General features: G+C 39.7%; 1 protein-coding gene across 1 annotated transcript in view; it reads left to right on the top strand.

The window, feature by feature from the left end:
• SCEL (sciellin) overlaps nt 1-19,967 on the top strand; it is a 176,249-nt gene that overhangs the window by 9,831 nt on the left and 146,451 nt on the right. The window contains exon 2 of the mRNA XM_086709977.1: nt 1,555-1,829. The gene's annotated coding sequence lies outside the window, so the exon portion shown is untranslated. The remainder of the gene's footprint in view (nt 1-1,554; nt 1,830-19,967) is intronic.

The raw sequence follows: 19,967 nt of genomic DNA, 5'->3' as shown, positions 1-19,967 counted from the left end.
ACATTTGGGCTCTTTCCATTGTTTGGCTATTGTTGATGCTGCTGCTATAAACATCCAGGTGCATGTACCCCTTCCAATCTGTATTTTTGTATCATTTGGGTAAATACCTAGTAGTGCAATTTCTGGGTTGTAGGGTAGTTCTATTTTTAACTTTCTGAGGAACCTCCCTACTATTTTCCAGAGTGGCTGCACCAGTTTGCATTCCAACCAATAGTGCAAGAGGGTTCCCCTTTCTCCACATTCAGAGCCTTTTCTTGATCCTTAGACTTCTCCATTCAATGGGTGCAGTGGGAAAAAAGAGAGAAAGTGTATATGAGGCTTGGAAGTAGTATATGACTATTCATATACTGTTCATTCTATTCATATCCCATTTACCAACACCAGTCACAAGGCTACATCCAATTGGAAAAGTGGCCATACCTTGACACCAAGAAGTGTACTTGAAAAGAAAGGAAAAATCATTTGGTGAACAACTAACTCATTGCTGGCACAGATGCCATGAGGGAGTGTCTGCTTCTATTAATCAAATGACTAACTAAAATATTAAGTTAAAATATGGCTACCATAAAGAGTATATACAAAGTTCGCAAAGAATCTTACTATTGGGAAACCATTACATTTTGACATACAGAGTTAAGGAAATGAAATCAAACGTATGAAATTATATTGAAGATTAAAAACATACATGGTTGATATGCCAGAATTGTGACACTGCCAAATATATTAAATGTTTCCATATATTAAATTAGGAATATTATAGTATCCACTGAAGACAATTCAGTCACATTTTTGCCATTTTTGCAGGATATTTGACCCCTTCCCATTTCTCTCATTTTTCATATCTTCAAAAGAAGAAAATCCCCCTTGTTTTATCTGCTTACATGTGTTATCATGAAAGAATGAATGAACAAATGAAAAATTGAAAAAGAAAGGAGGGATGGGGGAGGAAAAATCATACTTAATATATGAACACACGCACACTTACTTTTACATTTTAATGCTGTTTTGTTAAACAGTTGAGCCCAATAAATTTTGAGATTTTTCTCCCAACTGTGAAAAAAAGTAAACATGCAGAATTTTATTTCAGTATTTGCTTTGGCATCAGGCTTAATTATTTTTCTTTTCTTTTAGTTATACCAGCTTAACCCTCTGCCTATCAGCATTAGCTCCTGGTGCAGGAGTACTATGGGCTTCTGGTGGAGCACATGTTAAAAATAATGAAAGAACAAACAATTTCACAAACACCAATACCTGGAGGAGGTTTGGGGAGAAGAGCAGAGCCTGGAGTGAATAAGTAGAAACAGCTCCAAACCAGATTAAAGAACAAAGAGCCCAACTTCTTCCCAAAACAGTCAACCTTTATACGAGCTTTGTGACTCATTCAAATGGCATCACTGGGTGTGAGGATGGAAGGGACAGGAAGGGCTCAGAGCAGAACAACAAGTGGCCTACACTAGCAGTCTGGCAGATTTCATTTTGAAAATTCTGTTGATATTCAGGAAACTAGAGCTTAATGTCTTTCCACATAATCATTCTTTCCTTCCTCTTGTACAGAGCAACTCCAATGTGAGAAATGCTATGTGAGACACTACCCAGTCAATACATCCTTTTGAGGTATATCAATTAAGCTTGCCCAGCAGTTCAAGAACCTCACGGTTGACTATCCTTCACAAAGGAGGCTAACCAGCTCCTGTGTCTGGAAGGCATGGCCTGAGGCAGCACTGACACCTGGGAACAAAGTGGAGAGCCATCTCTGGAAGCCCTGGGCCTTGCCTCTGGATGGAAGATTCGATTGCCTTAAAAGGGAAGTGCCCAGGGAGATGTGTTGGGTGAGTCGCATCTCTTTTACCTTCTACCTTGCTATCTCTTTCATCCCATCAACATTTATTGAATTACAGATGTACAAGACAATCTGGACAATTGAGTGATGTGTGAGACACAACCCTGCTTTTTAGGAATGGACAGCAACTATAATATAAGACAGACAGGGCTATCTGAAAGATACAGTTAGGAACTGTATGGTATACCTCTCTCCTGGTGAGACTGGGGAGGTTTCAGAGAGGAACCTGTATATTTGAACTAGGCTTAAAAATGTCGAACTTGCAGGCACTTTAGGTCTGACCATTTACCTTTGTATATGCCTAATTTATTTTACAATCTGTCCTGAAATTTACCTAGTTATAGGCTAGGTGTGCAGTGGAGCCAGATATATAAATTTGGTGCTCAAAACCACTGCAGTGTATGAAAGCTGTTCAGGAATCTTAGAAATCACTAATTCAAATTCCCCCGTCTCTCGTGGTAAGTAGAATCACTCCAGTGAACCCAAGTAGCCAAATATTTAAGGCATGCCTGATTCTACTGCCCCTGTGTGAATCTGGTTCATGAGATGGAAAGGCAAACCCAGGAACACATAAATCATTAGAGGGGAGATTTGAATAAAAATTGGTCAGAAGACCCATTATAAAATGTCTTATGTTAGGCTAAATGAGTTGTTTTTCAGTGCATTCGTATGAAAAATAAGTATTACCTACAAAAATGTAAGCCAAATTGTTCAATAAATTAATCACAGCTATATTTCAGACAAATGGTTGGAGGTCTAAGTATCTGAGACCTACGTATCACACGTGCTCCCTTTTGCTGTCGACAAGTTAGGATTAGTCTCTCACTCTGAAGGAACAAGGATGTAGTTATTTCCCTTTGTGTCAGCTCAAAGTACCTAGAGCCTTTTCCTCCAAGGAACCAGGGTGATGTTCAAGGAAATCCCCATACTGGTTGGCCCAGCTCTGCTTCAGGAAATCAAAATGTGTTGACCCTGACTTCTGTCTATATTCATTTCTCTTATGCCTCCAAGATTCTTTAGTTTCCTTTGACAATTGCAGACTGAATCTATAGCCACATTTCCATGGGTAATTCAGCAGTAGCTGATTTGGAAAGCTTCTTGAATGTGACATCACAGTATACACATTCTTCTACTTTAAAATGGCTAAGAGAAAAATTATAGAGTGGAAATAATGGAAAATATCAGATGCCAAGGACCTTAAAACACCTTTTAGCTTTAAGGTCTGGGAATCTACATAATGCATAGAATTAATTTTTCTTCGTGCTTTCCTCACTCCTATCCCAATTCTCTTTTTGGGAAGATTTTTAAAGAATAAGAGCTGAGTGCTTCAGTGTCTGTCACCATTTTATCTGCATTTTCACGAGGTTTTAGCAATCTTGTGAGTCATCTCTTCTTCACCTCCCACAAATAGCGTGGGTTAAGTAGAGCCATGGGAATTTTTTTTTAAAAAAGTAATAATTCCAGCATTGGAATCTAAAACAACATGACTTATATTAAAAACACACACACGGTGAATGACCTACTATGTAGCTTACCTGCAAGTGTTCCATTAGGCAGATGCCAGAGATTTGTGTTTTGGGTAGTAAGTATCCTTGATCTTCTGCTGTTTTGGAGGCAGTGTTTGACAGCAGAGTGTGTTGGAGAATTGACCTCATTACATCATATGTGCTGAATCACCATCCTACAACTCTTGTCCCCAAGGCATGGGGCAGAAGGCACCGCTTGTCATCACACTGTTATGGAAATGTGTGCCAGTAAAAATCTTGGCAGGCTTGTGCCACATTTTTACTGTTGTTTCTCATTAACGTTACATTAATGTGATCAAGAAGGTATTTTGTTCTCTGTCTCTCTGCCCCTGTCTCTCTCTAAACAATCAGCTGCGTTTAAAATCTTTTCTTTTGAAGCTACTGATCTATGGGCTTGCCTTGCAACATCCCAGTGGTTTGACTGTCCTCTAGTGGCTGTTTTGAATCATAGGTTTCAAAAAGAGAGTTTGTCGTTTTGTTTCTTTATCGTGTCTCAAATAAAAACCTGTGTGCTGGGAATTGTCCTTTAAGGATGTGATGCTTTCGTGTTTGAAAAAACAAGAGAATAATGATGAATTTTAATCTCTATTTTGCTTCATCTTTGCTACAGTTTGAAAACCCCAAACCATTGAAATGTTAAGTAAATTAACCCACGTCTGTGCAGCCTCCATCAATGAATGCAATAGTTTAAGAATACTCGTTTTTTGAAGAGCAAACTGCTTTTGTCTGTGCCACTCGATTTAAGGGAAAACTACTTCTGGAATCCTTTCCAAGCTCTTCATACTCAGAATAATTTCTACTGCCACTCTAATTATCAGCCAGGATGCTTATTTGTAATCACCAGCTTTCAATAATTTAAATAGGTAGTTTTTCAGCCAACTATTTTTATTCAAAATGTGACAAAAGCTAAAATTACATGTTGAATTTTATCCAGATGCTGTCTTCTTTTAGGACATGCCAACTGATCCAGAGCAATTGTTCATTTTCTTATAACATGTCAGAAGCACATCTTTATTTCATGAATCTAACTAGCAATCCAAAACACAGTCTGTAATTTATGTATCAGTTCATTAGCTTATCAGAACCAGCAGGCAGGGCATTTTAAGATTTAATTCAGTGTGCTGAATCATCAAACATAACCACACCCAAGCTGTGTTATCCTTCAGATTTTGGAGATGAACTTTTTACTGTCTAACTAAATTTCAGCAGGGATCATTTTGGTGCTTACATTTTTCTCCAATAATAATAATGGCCACTTTGAATAAATTTGCCAATATGGCTATCACTACTTAATATTTCTATAAAGACCCTTAAAGTCTCTTGTTTAAATTTTTTAAATTCCTTTTTGTATACAAAATGGACCAACTTTTTGACCTCAAAAAGAACTGAGTAAGACAGAATCCAGATTCCTTAAGAAAAAATTTCTGCTGTTTCAAACTTTTTTTTTTTTTAGTCTAATAATTACCATCTTCCACGCCGGCAAGGGGGTTCACTCTGAAAAGTCCCAAAGCTGCAAAATTGCAAAATTGAAAAGCTAGGTTAAAGGTTTTTCTGTTTTGTGAAATTTGTTAGATTTTGCCAAGTCCCTGGTTTTGCACCGAAAAAGTTTCAGGGTAAGCTTGTTGTTCTCCTTTGTCAGGGTCTTTGTTCAAATAGTGTCCATGGAGTGGGTAATTTCTATCAACGAATATGGATACAAACAGTTGCTTCAGTGCCGCTCAGTGTCCTTCTGTCAGTCCCCAGTAGGTCCCCTCTCCCGGTTCTCATTGTGGGTTTTCCAAGCTTTCAACCCTCTCTTCCAATCCACCCCACAACTCCCTGTACTCAGGGTCACCAGATGACCTTGGCTCTTACCTCACAGAGGAAGTAGACTCTATTTACAAGAACTCCTTCAAGTACTTTTCATTCGATAAACATACCTACATTTGCAATCTCAGGGGCAAGGAGACTCCTCTGATTTTCCAAGACCAGTCCCTCTATCTCACTCCTGTTTCCTCAGAGCCCTTGCTCCACCCTTGTCTCCTTTCTTGCATACATCTACAGTCTCCCACTGGTCACTGACTCAGTTTGCTCAGCACGTAAACCTGATGTGATCTCTCCCAGAGGATTGCTTTAGGATCCATCAGAGTCCAAGTGACAGCTCCCAGCTCCTTCCTGAACACAGAGGCCACAGGTGGCTCCTTTGACAGAGCAGCCATGTTTTCAGTTATGTGGCCTTGACACACTGGCTTCAAGGGATTATATTATGGATAGGAGCTGTAGCCAAAGACAGCAGATGTAAGAGCTTTAGCCAAAGACAGCTCAGATTTGAGAGCCAAAACTACATGGTGTCTGAGTCCTGGTTGGATTCCTGTTTGCAAGCAATAGAAAATGATTCTGGCTAATTTAACCTTAACAGACTATTTCCTGGAAAGATGTCTGTGGCTCAGATATCTAGAGGGACTCGGAGGACCTGGCTTAGAAAAGAGGTGGGAACCAAGGTGGTCTGCAGTGGGGAGCACAGCAAAAGCTATGCAAGAAGAGTAGAGTATTCAGCCTGCTGCCTCCACTCCTGCTCCTTTGTTGGGCTGGTCTTCAGCTGTCCCTATACTTGTGTGACTGTCCTAGGCTGAGTGACATGCTTGCTCCACAGCCAGGCTGGGCAGGGAGAGAGAACACTGGCTCTTGGTTACTGTGTAGGATGTGGGTTCCATGCCCATTTCTATACAGTAGGAGATACCCTAGAAAGGAGATTCTTAGAGTGTTAACAGGAGTTGGATGCTACAGAGTCCAAACCAACAAATGATGATTGTAGATGGTTCTCTAACACAAGGAGGGGCTCTCATGGAGAACATGAATGTGAGGCAAGAGAAGAGATCAGTGGAAAGCAGTAGAAATAGAGAAACAATAACAGAGAGAAGCAAAGATGAGCTAGACTCAGAGCAGACGAGACACACAGTTGTGTCATGAAAATGGTAGAGTCACAAGAGGAGAAGAGATGGATTGATGTCCACCCTCAGGGGTAGTGAGACAAATAGTGATTTTAGGTGCTGTATTGCTGGGGATACTTGAGCTGGCTCAATTCTGAAAGAGTAGATAGATAGTGTTATCTAGTTCACAGGCTTTGGAGTCAGAGAATCATGGGAGTCCCTGAGATTCATATCCCTGTTCAACACTCACCCACTCACCTTGGACATATTTTTTAGCCACCGCATCCTCACTTTCCTAATTTGCAAAAACTGTACCTACATCATTTTGTTGATGTAACAATAAAATGACAATACATTTAGGTTCTTAGCATAGCTCTTGGCATATTATATGTTAACTGTTATTACTCTTATTATTTCATATCTCCCATGACTTTACAAATGTTATTCTATTTCTTTATCTTCATAGAAAAGACCAACTCACCTTTAAGATATAGCTCAGATGTTACCTTCTCTGCAAATACACTCATGAATATTCCCCCTGCCCTAGGTAGAACTGATAATTCAAGGCAACACTTACTGAGTGACTACAATATGCATGGTACAGCATTTTTCTAGGTGCTGGAGATAGCAAAGATGTCAAAGACATAGTTTGGTTCCTCAGTAGTCTAGAGCTAGAGGGAAAAACAGGGACATAAACACACAATTTTAATATCTTCCAGTAAGTACCGTGATAGAGCTAGGACAGAAGAGCACCCTGCTTTCCATTTTCTCCCACTTAAATCATGCCTCTATTGCAGCAGCCATGCCATTGTGAGTATACTTTTTGAGCACACAAATATATCTTTTACATCTTTTTATCTCTAGGACATATTAAGCACTCAGTATCTTTGTTAGATAAAGTATGATTCCATTATATCTTCACTGAAAAACATTAATTTTTGGAGATATCATTCCCACTATGTATTACTATCTGAATAAAGTTTTATTTTGAAATTCCCTAAGTTACTTCCTTACCAAAAGTTAAGGTTCAGTCACTGCTCAATGTTATCACCTCTAATCTGGTTGAAATTTGAATGAAGCGAGGGGGACATGTCCGGAGAATACCAGGTTGAAGCTTGAGGGAGTCCCACACACATAAGATAAAGCCCCACGTATGGGGAAAGCTGAGGCATGAGAGGAAGTAGGGCTAGGGGCGCAGGTAGAGATGGAGCTGGACTGACCCTTGAGTGGTGCAATTGGAGTCCTAGGGGGAGAAGGGGGAGGGAGCAGAGAACACATAGAGGCATCCACCTTATGTAAGGAGGAAAGAGAGGTCAGTGGGACTGGAGCAAAACAAGGCAGAGAGCAGAGGCCAGAGAGGGGATAGGGATGAGGGAGAAAGAGTCCAGTCTTTCATTTGCTTGGGGATGAAACATTGGCATGCACAACGCATGCTCAGGCAGGGTTGAATGAATTTCCTAATTGTAATGAGGAGGGATGTATGAGAGTGTCAGAATAGTGGTCCCTGGGTGTCAGGCGGGAGAATAACTGCCATCCTCACAGCTCCAGGGGAGCCAGGGTGAGTAGGACAGGGAGGAGATGAGGACCCAAGAAGTAGGGCTCAATCCACGTTGTGGCATCTTTCTCTGATTTGAGCATTATGTTATACAAACCTGTGACCGAAATGCATGTGCCTTGCTCAGTCACCTACGGGATCATTCACCCACATTTTTTTTTTCTTTTTTGAGAGAGTGCAAGGGAGGGGCAGGGGCAGAGACAGGGAGACAGAGGGTCTGAAGCGGGCTGTGTGCTGACAGCAGCAAGCCTGATGTGGGGCTTGAACTAATCAACCACGAGGTCATGACCTGAGCCAAAGTCGGGCACAGCCAACTGAGCCAACCAGGTTATTTTTAAATAACCATAATTTTTAAATGTTATTTTTTCTGCTTTTGACTTTTTAAGGTAAAATTTGTCAATGATGATTTTCTTCATTTCTGGGTCTTTTATGTTTGCAACTATGACTTGTGTTGATTAATGGCTAAACACTGTATGAAAATATAATAAAGCATTATGGAAATTCTGAGCAACTAGATTATTTTTTGCTTTTGTCACTCAGAATTGGCAACTTTGCAATTTGTGTTTTATCTCTTTTGGATGATTGCCTTGATCAATCAAACCGAATAGAAATAAAGCCTACTTTAGGTGGGAGTGGGGCATGGGCAAGTAGACTTTGGCCAAGTAGAGCTGATGATCTTTCAGGGCTGGAAAGAAGCTTGTCCAATTTCTTCATTTTGCAAATGTGGAAACTGAACTTAGAAAGGCCAAATGACTTGCCAGGGCTGTCCTGGGGGAACAGAAATAAGAACCCATGTTTCCTCTCCTTAGTCGAATCATAGAATCATTAATATTTGGTACAGAGAGTAGAAAAACTCTAAACACTGGGTAAGTGGAGGTGGAATTTTTTAAACATTTAAATCAGGTTTTATTGACCTATTATTCATATATAATCTCCATTTCAAAGGTCTAGGGTCTATTTTGAGAATCCATGAAGAATTGGGGAAGATAGTGAAATGGTCAGATTTATACTTTAGGAGTTACTCTATCAAGACTTACTCCTCAGTACTGCAAATAAATTTTAAAAACTATATGTATTTAAAAAATATTTCTCACTACATTTTTATTGACAAATTAATTTTATTGGTGTGATTTCTTTTTTTGACTGTACAAGAAATATATTAGCTTTTTGCTGCTATCATATTATTTCCAGATACCGCCATTTGTTTTTCCTTGAATTGATTTGGTTCAGTGGAAATTTGTATTTGAGTTGCTTATAATGGTCAATATCTCTTTGGTATCCTTCATGCTTAGTGGAGTCTTAGAGCCCAGTATAATGCAGAATAAGACACCTGTGACTGTGCACTGATCAGTCAGTAGAGGCCCTCTAGAAACTCACTTCAAAGTCAGTGTGATGTACCCTGTACTCATGTATTCTTTGATTCACTGCTATAGGATGAAGCATTGCTATCTCTCATTGGACTTATGCGATCTGGGATATTAGTTGATTTAGTGTGTGTGTGTGTGTGTGTGTGTGTACATGCATGTGTATATATTTGTGTGTGTGTGATTCTGTGGGGAAATAAAAATAGTATAAAACATGGTCACTAATCTCATTATCTCCTGATTGTGTCACCTTAGCCCCTGCCATTTCTTATAAAGCATGAGTGGCGGACATTTATCAATCTTGTTTTTGTCCATCCAAACATCAGAACCCGTATTCCACGTTTGGGAAATGTTCTCCCTTATGATGCCTTGCCAGAGCTCTCTGTAGGAGTGCTGATGATAGTGACTCCACCTTCGGCCCTCCATCTTGTTCATGATCACTCAGTGACTTCTCTTGGGGTTGTATGTTTTTCCCTTGGAGATACCTTAGAAATACCTTGGACATACCTTGGAAATGCCTCCCAAGGTTGGGATGAGGAGAGCCGGCTCTGGCCTCCCACAAATCTATTAGAGTAACATAGTCTTTCCCTTTCCTGATGCACAGGTGGCTCCATGAGGTCTAATTAAAGGTTAGCTGTCAGTTAAATGCATGCAAACCCTTTCATCTTACTACAGGCCACTCCCCTCAACCTCCATCCCCTTGCTGTATAAAATCTGTAGACTAAGGTCTGGCCTTTTCTGAGAACAGCTGTGCACCAGCTGGATCATAGCCTGCCTCGATCCCCCGTCAGTAAGTTATTCTGAATAAAACTCTGTGTAAACTGTATAAAGTCACACACTTCCTTTTCCAGTCTCAAAGTGCCTTTTCAGTTTGTGGGATACTTTACTGTCCCTCCCCTACCTTTGAACACTCACCTTTCCAGGCTCCTTCCAGTTCAGGCATGGATCTAGGCTCTGCCAATCAGATCCACCTGCTCTCCAGACCGTGAATCAGTAACTAGTGACACCAAGAAGCAAGGGTCATCCGGAGTATATTTGGACAACATTTGGGTTTGGGGACAGCATACACAACCACATTTGGTTTCTGAGGGGAGCAGTGGTAGCAGCTCCCCAGGCAGCATCCAGGGTCTGGTCACTGAGGCTGCTTGCATGTGCTGTGGTGTCTGTGGCTGGCAGGAGTTTCAGGATGTCTTTACCTGACAAGTCCTGTGGTTTGCTTTTGGAATTTTTTTTCTGGCTATAAAATCCCTAAGTTTGCTTCTTTAGCCCTTCCAGAAAGTATATGAGCTATCTAGCATCTTTTAAGTATACATTTCCATTTCTGCTTTAATTAACTGGCACTGGTTTCTTTTATTTGCATCCAAAAGCCCTATTACTGAAAGCTGTTTGAGAGATATTGGAGCCCATACACCTTCAAAAGTATTGAAGGGAACCTGGAATTTATCAGCAGTCCTTGGAGGGGGTAAGAGAAAGCAGAAATCAAGTTGCTATTAAGAAAATGGACCTGAGCAGCCATTGAAATTAGTGGGAAAAAAACCAGCTAATCAAATTACCATCTGTTGTCCCCTTGAATGACAGTCCCACTGAAGCTGAAGGCTGGGTTTGTGAGGCAAAGTAATTGCTCCAAGAGGGCAGTTGAAGAGTGTGAGGAATTCAAGGTCTGTGGAGCATAGCAGTGGACAGTTTAGCAGAAGAAAATGACAAACTCAAAGTCCTTAGCTCTCAGCTCAAGGCACCAACTGCAAACCAGTCACTTTCTAAGATAGAAATGTATAATCTCTTTCAGCCACAAGGCTGAGACGATTGGAACCTATACACAAAGATTTATCCTCCAAGTTGTTCATACTTTCCTTAGTCTCTTATATAGAAATTTACATTTTAATTAATAGGATACTAAGTAGAGGTCTTAACATGGGGTGGAGATGTGTGAGAGGCATTGAGTTGCTCAGTGTTCAGACCATCAAACTCCACAGCACTGTGCCCTATGCCCTACTCCCAGAGTAAGCTTGCCCCTGGTCCTATTACAAAGTCAACCCAATGGAATCACAAGATTTTATTAACATATTTGCAAAACTCTGGGTGATACAATGAGAGAATGAATTCTGTGGATTGTTGAACAAGGATGGAAGAATGTGATTTAGATCAAGAAGATCATGCCAGTACCTGTATATGTACCTATATGCAATTCTGTATTCAACTGGAGGTGATTTTAATTATTTCTTATAGTCTGCTGATGAACTTGTACTCAACAGTGGCCCAGACATTTCTCATATAAGATAGAGGAAGAAATTAAAAGACTTAGAGATGTAGGGAACCAAGAGGGATTTTTTTGTGTTTAATCCATTCCCTTAACTCTTGACTGTGGCCCCAATGCCTCCCTGAGCCATGCACTGAGAAATTCATTGGTGAGATGAATGCCTGTAAGAAATTCCTGAATGAATTTTTAAGAAATGCCTGTAGAGTCTCTTCTTTGTGGACCTAGAATCCAGTGAGAGGAGACACAGTTGAAGTGAACTCTCTGATTTACTGTGGTACTAGAATCCCAGAGTGGCAGAAGCCACCCAGCAGGACATTAACATTGGAGACAATTAGGGTCTGGGTGGGTGGTGGGGAGGAGGAGGTGAGTGGTGGGCAATCACAATGGTCTGACCCCTAGAGATTTTTGGTATTTGCTGATCAGTCATGAGTACTCTAGTACGGTCATGAGTACCTGTACTCTAGTACAGCCCACCAAGAAAACATTTGATTTCTAAAACAATACCAACATCAACCAAACCCTCAAACTCTAGGTATGTCAATCAAAGACCTAATTTGAACCACCACTGAAGAAAGTCTTGGCCTTTTGTCCAATTTCCAAACTTAAATTTTAAACATGAAAAGGAAGGTTAGGTACTCTTGAAAAAGAATTCTGTGATAGATATCACCAGTGTGCATTTCTTCTAGCCTTCTGCCAACGGACCTTCAGCTGTGGAGATGGCCCTGCATTGGGGGAGGGAAATGCTTGGATCTTTCAGGTATAACACAACAGTTGCTCTGAGCTAACACCATTTCCTGAGGATCCAGAACGCCACTGCGACCAGTCAGTCAGAGTGAGGGCCTATGAGCATCAGGTAATAAGTTAAAAAATTTGAACGCAATTTACCTTGAAGGAATGCAGTCTCATCTCTATTAATTTACTCAGTTCCTGATTTTATGATTGGAATTAAAACTTCCAGCAACCACAAAATTCCTTTGTTGACTTTCTGACACATGGAGTAAAGGTAATTATGATAAGAATTGCCTAGTAGAAGCCTCTAGGCGTCCTAGTGGTTTTTAAAATATCATTCATTCATTCATTCACTTATTCAGACAACTTTTATAAATTGCCTACTACATGTCAGAACCTGTGCATGGTAATTTGTTTATAAACAAAACAAAAATTTCTGCCTTAGTGGGGTAAAAATCTTAGAGGAAGAAGACAAATGAATAAGTGAAGTATATGGTATGCCAGGTAGTGGTTAGTGCCACAGAGAAACTAAATTAGGGATGGAGTGAGGTAGAGGATTGCCTCATTTCTCAGAGCCAACTGGAATTACAAGGGGATGGGGGCCGATGTGAGGGTCCTGGGTTTCTTATGGTGGCCAGTGTAAACAGTTTGAAGGAATAATGAAGTAACATATGACACCAAATGGATAAAATAAGAAACAAAAAACCAATTTCATGGTAGAAGGAATAAAAAGTCACCAGCAGGGGCTGAAAAGGTACAGGGGTGTTCATTCCCTATCTGATCTCCATTTAATGTGCCTGTGTGGCAGGTGCAGGAAGAGGAGGATGGATGCTGGGGAAAGAAGTGTTTGTGTTTTAATATTAGAATTTAAGCTGAGCGTGCAACAGAGAATCCGTCTCATTGGGGGTGATCAGTAGATACCACGTTATAGCTTTGAGTCCTCATTCTGACACTGTGAACCTTAGCACTGACAATTCTGGCATTAATTCTAAAGCGTTTAGCAGCTCAGCTAGTCTCCATGGAGTGGTGCTAGAGAGTCAAGGACTATACAGAGTTAGAATATTATCAGCCCTAACGAAGCTTGATTGATTGTTATATTGTTTGTTTCATAAATGGCTTCTCTTTCCACTCAGTTTTATCATCATTAATCAGTGGAATAGCCTGCTGGATGTTGGTGTCTAAACTGAAATTAAAATCTGTTTGTTCAGAATGGTTTCGCGGAAGTCTGGGGGGGGTGGTGCAGAAAGCAGGGAGACATGAGCAAAGAATTTTTGGTTTCATAAGACATAAATATAAATGATTCATCTAAAAAAACTTGTATGGGACTTTGAATTTTATAGATATGATCTCATGTTCGAACAGAGAGATAACAGGAACATTTGGTTATTCAGTCTATATGTATTTATTGAGTGCCTGCTGTGTACTAGCACAAAGGACTTCAAGAAAGGTACCGTGTGGGCGCCTGGGTGGCTCCGTTGGTTAAGTCTCTGACTTTGGCTCAGGTCATGATCTCATGGTTCATGGGTTCAAGCCCTGCGTTGGGCTCTGTGCTGACAGCTTAGAGCCTGGAGCCTGCTTCAGCTTCTGTCTCCCGCTCTCTGCCCCTCCCCTGCTTGTCCTCTGTCTCTCTCTCTCTTTCTCAAAAATAAATAAACATTAAAAAAAAGAGAAAGGCACAGCATGGCTGGAAAAAAATGAGCAAGGAGGTATTTGCTTTCAGGATGCTTGATTATCTGATTAAATGTCATAAATAATAATTCAGTAATGCACCTATTATGATCATAAAATTTTGTTTTTGTTTTAAGTGTCTTAACTAAGGCATCAGCCAAAATATACCAGATTGTTATAAGACCAGAGAATTTAATCACCTTGGCCTGGTTCTTGTATAATTATTCAACACCTGACTTCATTTAAATTTTCTGCTTTATCTTTTTCTTTCCTTTACATTCCAAAAGCGTGTGCTCATATGCCACGCTTACACGCACACACACACACACACACAGATCTTACTATCCAACTCCCACAGTGCCTTTTCCTCTTCTTCGCTGAAGCAAGAAGTATTCTACCCACCTTGGTTCAAGCGTGTATTCAACAAACATATCCCTGTTTGTGCCTTATTTCTTCAGGAAAGTTTTCATGATTCATTACCAACAGCTTTGAGTTTATTCACCTTATTTTAACTCCAATCTACATCATACTCTCATTGTACTATTAAAATTATAAATATTTCTCTTGTGTGTCCATATCTCTACCTTCTCTTCCATATCAGATTGTAAATCTGTAAGAGAGCCAATCGTTACCTCAAACAAGAAATATACAATGATATCACTTCTACTGCCTTTGAGCACTATATTTACGAAGTCCTAAGAGGAGTCATATTATTTTACTTAGGGATCTCTCATTTACAAGGAACAGATGCACTAAGGTGTCCTATGTAAGCACATAATCAGGGATTTCACGAGAATCTGAGAAGGGGAGCCAAAGCACATAGCTGGGAACTGGATGCCTCTTGGGTATGGCGCACTGTCTCTCTGTCTGTTGCTGAGTCTTTCTCTCTTGTGACTTGTTGTTTCTCTTGCCATGTATGTTGTTGCTTGTTGTCTTGTCTGTGCACTAAGCTGCCTTTATGTGACATCAAATTTGGCAGCAAAGCCACATGGCCTGGATTTCCATCTTGCTCTCCCACTTATAGCTTGTGGTGAGTTTCTTAATTCCTTTGTGCTTCAGTATTCTCGTCAGTAAAAGGGTGGTGGTGGTGGCGAGTTGTTAATACCAGTAATTACTTTGTAGGGTAAATGCATTAAGAAAGTGAAACACATAGTAAGTACCATATAAATGGTGGCTCTTATTATTTATACATTTTATTTTTATTTCCTTGTAACTTCAGTTGATTGTGCACCATCATCGTTGTCGTGATATGTCCTACAAGATAGGTTGGTGCTCCTCTTAACCCAGTCCCATACTCCCAAGAAAGCAATCTCTTTGGTTTCAAAGTCAGTTCATCTTTGATTGAAAATCTCAGTTCATCTTTGATTGAAAGATCAATCTCAGTTCATCTTTTTAGACTGGGCCCCATTGGTATTGGTTCCTGGCAGGCCAGTGTGCAGGCTGTAAGTGCCTTGCTTTGGTACAATCTTATATATAGGTGTTGAGGGTAGAATTTCTTGCATTCTTATGGCTGCTATCTCTCACCAGGCTAGTCAGTTTCCCAGCTTCTAGTGGAAGAGAGGGTAGGCAACAGACACCATAAAATATGTACTGGCCAAAGATGTAAGTGAATATGTTTTTGCAAATATTGATTGGATTTTTAATAAGTTTTTAAAAATTGTATTATAATTTTCATTGATTTTATAACATCAAAGATATAATTCATAGATTCTTACTATTACTAAGATGAACCCTTTAAATCTGGCAAATACATGACAGTGTTATGGAAAGAGTACAGAGCTTGAAGTCTGGATCTGGAGGAGTTCTGGTTTCTGCCCTTACCCACTGGTTAATCTTGTGCAATGCATGGTATCTCTCTGAGCATCAGTTCCTTCATCTGCAATTAGGGACACAAAATCCATTTCACAGAATGTGAAATATCAGTTATTATTATAAATATACTACTTTATAGGGAGTAGTTTCCCTGGATAGTGCCTTTACTGAAAAACTCAGCATCAGATTCAGAAATAAAGAGTACATGATGATCACAATAGATAAAAAAAGTCTTTTTAATATCTGTATTTGCCAGATTCAAAAGGCCAGCAGCATAGAGAAAAAAAAATCAATGACGGAATGAAGATAACAATGAAGCATAAGTGATATTGAAGAAGAACAGCTCAATAGTAAGCTGGAAATAATAAAATTCCAGCAGTTTCCTCAGATCAAGGACTTAAGTCTTATAAAAGAGTAAAGAGAACCATTTGGAAGATTTGACTATTGTGCTCAGGTATATTAGGGCTCACTCTTACTAACCTCATTTTAAAAATTGCAAAATTAACCTAATTTCTAATGTTCATATTATTAGTAGTTCAAGCATAGTTATACATAGGATTCTGATGGATGACCAGGTTATACTAACTGGTTGAGTGTCTAAAGTGTGATTTGAGGAATACACAAGGCTCTCTTCCCAAAGTACTCTCCCAATAGATTGCTGATTCTTCTTGAGAAGACACAACTCACTTTGAGCCAGACTGCCTGCGCTTGGATTCTACCTCCAAAATTTACTAGCTTAGTGATTCACACTCTCATCTTTAAAATGGGATAATAAAGGTACCTCATAGTCGCATACTCCATAGGGTCGAATGAGCTATATTTAAAGACTGTACAAGTGTCAACTCCTATTATGTTAATGAGACAAGAGGAAAAGTCCGGAGAAAGGAATCCTGTCTTAATGAGAGATGTGTGTGTAAGTGTGTGTATAGGGAGTGGCCAAAGAATATCACAAAGAATAGTAGGGGTAAAAACAGAGTGAGTGCTAGAAAATAATATGAAGAGCCCATTCAGAAGGGCAGTGGGCATCAATTATTAGTTTCCCTTTTTTCATAGCTTTGCAGAGAATCACTTAGCCAACTACTGATAAAAGCACCTTTACTACTCTGGCTTCCAGAGAAAGATTAGTATACATCTTCTCTCTCACCATATAGCCCATTAACCCTTTTGTTTGTCAGTGGGAGAGTTTTCTGGTTCCCTATTCAGTTATTTTTTCCCCTCCATTTCCATTTATTTTAAAAAAGCTTTTTTTGGGGCGCTTGGGTGGCGCAGTCGGTTAAGCGTCCGACTTCAGCCAGGTCACGATCTCGCGGTCCGTGAGTTCGAGCCCCGCGTCAGGCTCTGGGCTGATGGCTCAGAGCCTGGAGCCTGTTTCTGATTCTGTGTCTCCCTCTCTCTCTGCCCCTCCCCCGTTCATGCTCTGTCTCTCTCTGTCCCAAAAATAAATAAACATTGAAAAAAAAATTTAATAAAAAAAAAAAAAAGCTTTTTTTTTTTTGTACTAAGCAATAGGAGTACAAAGTTTGTTCAAGGTAAATCTTATATCTATGTAAGAAAGTTTGGTGACTGTGAAGATTTCTCAAGAAATTTTGATGGCAGTAAACATGTTTATTCTGGGAATGTTAATATCACTGCTCTATTTGTTGTTGCATTAAGTGGAATGTTAAATGATCTGAGAACTGATAATCCTCATTCTTACCACTTTGGATGTTGATAGCCAATATGACCACTTAGCCTTGATGTGACTTTTGCAAAGATGATGGTTCTGTGAATTATTTAGAATTGCATTTGTTTGTGACTTTCGATAAAACTCAGTGACAACACTTGAATCAACAACATTCATTTCTCTCCCATTAATGCCTGGATACAGGCATTCCGTGGCTCTAATGGCAGCCAGTTCTGCTTCTTGAAGTGCTCAAAGACCCTGTCTTGGTGCTCTTCCATCCCATGGCCTCCATTTCTAAAGTCAAGCCAGCATATCTCTATCCAGACATTGGGAATGAAGGAAGGAAGAAGGGCTTGTTCCCACCATTTCAGGACCCTTCCTTGTGTTTTAGACAACACTCTACTCACATTCTGTTGGCCAGAACTTAGTCACAGGGTTGTGCCTAGCTGTAAAGGAAACTGAGAGCTGTACTCTTTATTTTGTACAGCCATGTGCTTGGGAAGAAGGGAGACTAGCTGTCTTGCAACAAATAGCAGCCTTTGCCATCCTGGGTCCGGGTAACTATTAATCAACCTGTAAAATGAGATACAATGCAAAATGCAATGGAATATTCATCTAGGTATTTCAAAGCCATCTCTGATAGCTCAGTTTCTTAAAATATAGTACGTAATTATCACAAAGGAGCTCACTTATTTCCAGGAGTGAATTAGAAGTTCAGTAAAAGATGATGTAATTTTAGTAATCTGCTTGGCCTCCTAAACCCATATTTATTAACTTCCCATAGCAGATTCCCACAGGGTCAGGTGCATGCTTGGTTGGAAGAGTAATTCCATTCTGACCTGGAAGAAATTTTAAAAATTTACATTTATGGCTTGAAGAGTCACATCCCATGGATTTCCCTCTCAGACACTTTACTTGTTTCTAAACTTTTTTTTTTTTTAAATAAAATAAGTCCTTGCATTGAACTTCATTAATAGGTCCTCCAGGACGAAGGTTCTTTTCATTCCTCCAAAGGGCAAGTGCTAATGCTTTCTCTGAGGTCCTGCATCATCTGCCTCTGATGTCAACCACATCCAACTTTACACTCTGTAGAGTCCCCTGTTGCCTTGTCCCTGATGCTGAGACGCCCATTTGCTACCTACTGCTGAGCCATTATGCCACTCTGGGATTCTGGGCACTGCCTGGAGCTTTCTGGAGTGCTCATTCCACTAAGGTGTTTTTATTCTCTGGGTTTCTGCTTCCCTATCCAGTCAATTCCAGAATACTATCACCTCATATGCCTGATGATCAGATGAGAAGTTTGGATTAGCATGATGTTACAAAAGAAAACACAACAAAAACCTGTTTAGTTATATACTTATCACTGTAGAGACACAGTCCAGGGTGGAATAGTTGGCAGAGGGAGGACCCTGCTAATGGTAGCTGCAGTTACAAATTAAACTTGAAGCTGATAGATGCACAGTGCAGAAGGATTCCTCACAGGAACAAACCAAAGAACCCCTGGAGAACAAACATTCAATCTGTCAAAGTTTATCATCATGTAAACCAAAATCAGGCACACTGAGATTGTTGGTAATCCCTTGGCAAACCATTATGCCTTCTTGGTTTGAAAATGACCTGTAAAAAGGATCCTCAAACTTGATCTTTGCAAATATTCAAAAGAAAATGTACTCCTATCTTTCAGAAAAGGAACTATCAGGGCGGTGGATAAGAGATTGGGCTTTGGATTCTGGCAGATCTCAGGAAACCCGAACTTCCTCTTGTCAGCTCTGTAACCTTGGGGAAACTGCACCATCTACTTAAACCTCAGTTTGCTCATCTTTAAAATGGGTATAATAACAGTACTTATAAGAATATTGTAAAGAGAAAGGAAATAATTTATTTAAATACTTAGTATACTATCTACACATTGTGTGCCCTTCATAAGTACCATTGTAAAAAGCAAGAAAGATACTAATGTAATGTAACTTCCTTGCTATCTTTTAAAATGAGCAGGTGGGGAATCACGCACAAACTAAACAAAAACAACAACAACATAGTATGATCCTCCATAGTACTTTAAATGACGTGGAAAACTCACGATTCTTTTTCTCCCCCAGTTTCATTGAGATGTAATTGACATATAGTACTGTATAGATTTAAGGTATAGAGCATAATGACTTGACCTATAAACACCACAATAAATTTAGTTAACATCCATCATCTTAAATACAAAAAAGGAAAAAGAATAAAATGTCTGTGATGAGAACAGTTACAACAGTTCTTGTGATGAGAAAGTTAAAAACTTTCTTTTTTTAATTAAAAAAATTATTTATTTATTTATTTATTTATTTATTTATTTATTTATTTGACAGAGAGAGAGAAAGTGTGTAAGGGGGGAGAGAGGCAGAGGGAGAAGAGAAAGAGAATCTTAAGCAGGCTCTGTGCTGAGTATGGAGCTCGTTCCCATGACCCTGGGATCATGACCTGAGCTGAAATCAAGAGTCAGACACTCAGTCGACTGAGGCCCCCATGCATTCTAGTATCTAATTTCTTAACTTTTATATATATCACACAGCCGTGTAAACTATAGTCATCATGGGGTTCATTATATCTCTCGTACTTATTTCTTCTATAACTAGAAGTTTGTTCATTTTGACCACCT

Source organism: Puma concolor, chromosome A1, assembly GCF_028749965.1.
Source record: "Puma concolor isolate L17-30 chromosome A1, mPumCon1.1.hap2, whole genome shotgun sequence".
Lineage (NCBI taxonomy): Eukaryota > Metazoa > Chordata > Mammalia > Carnivora > Felidae > Puma > Puma concolor.
Note: the sequence above shows the minus strand (reverse complement) of the source record. Positions and strands in the feature narration are given on the sequence as shown.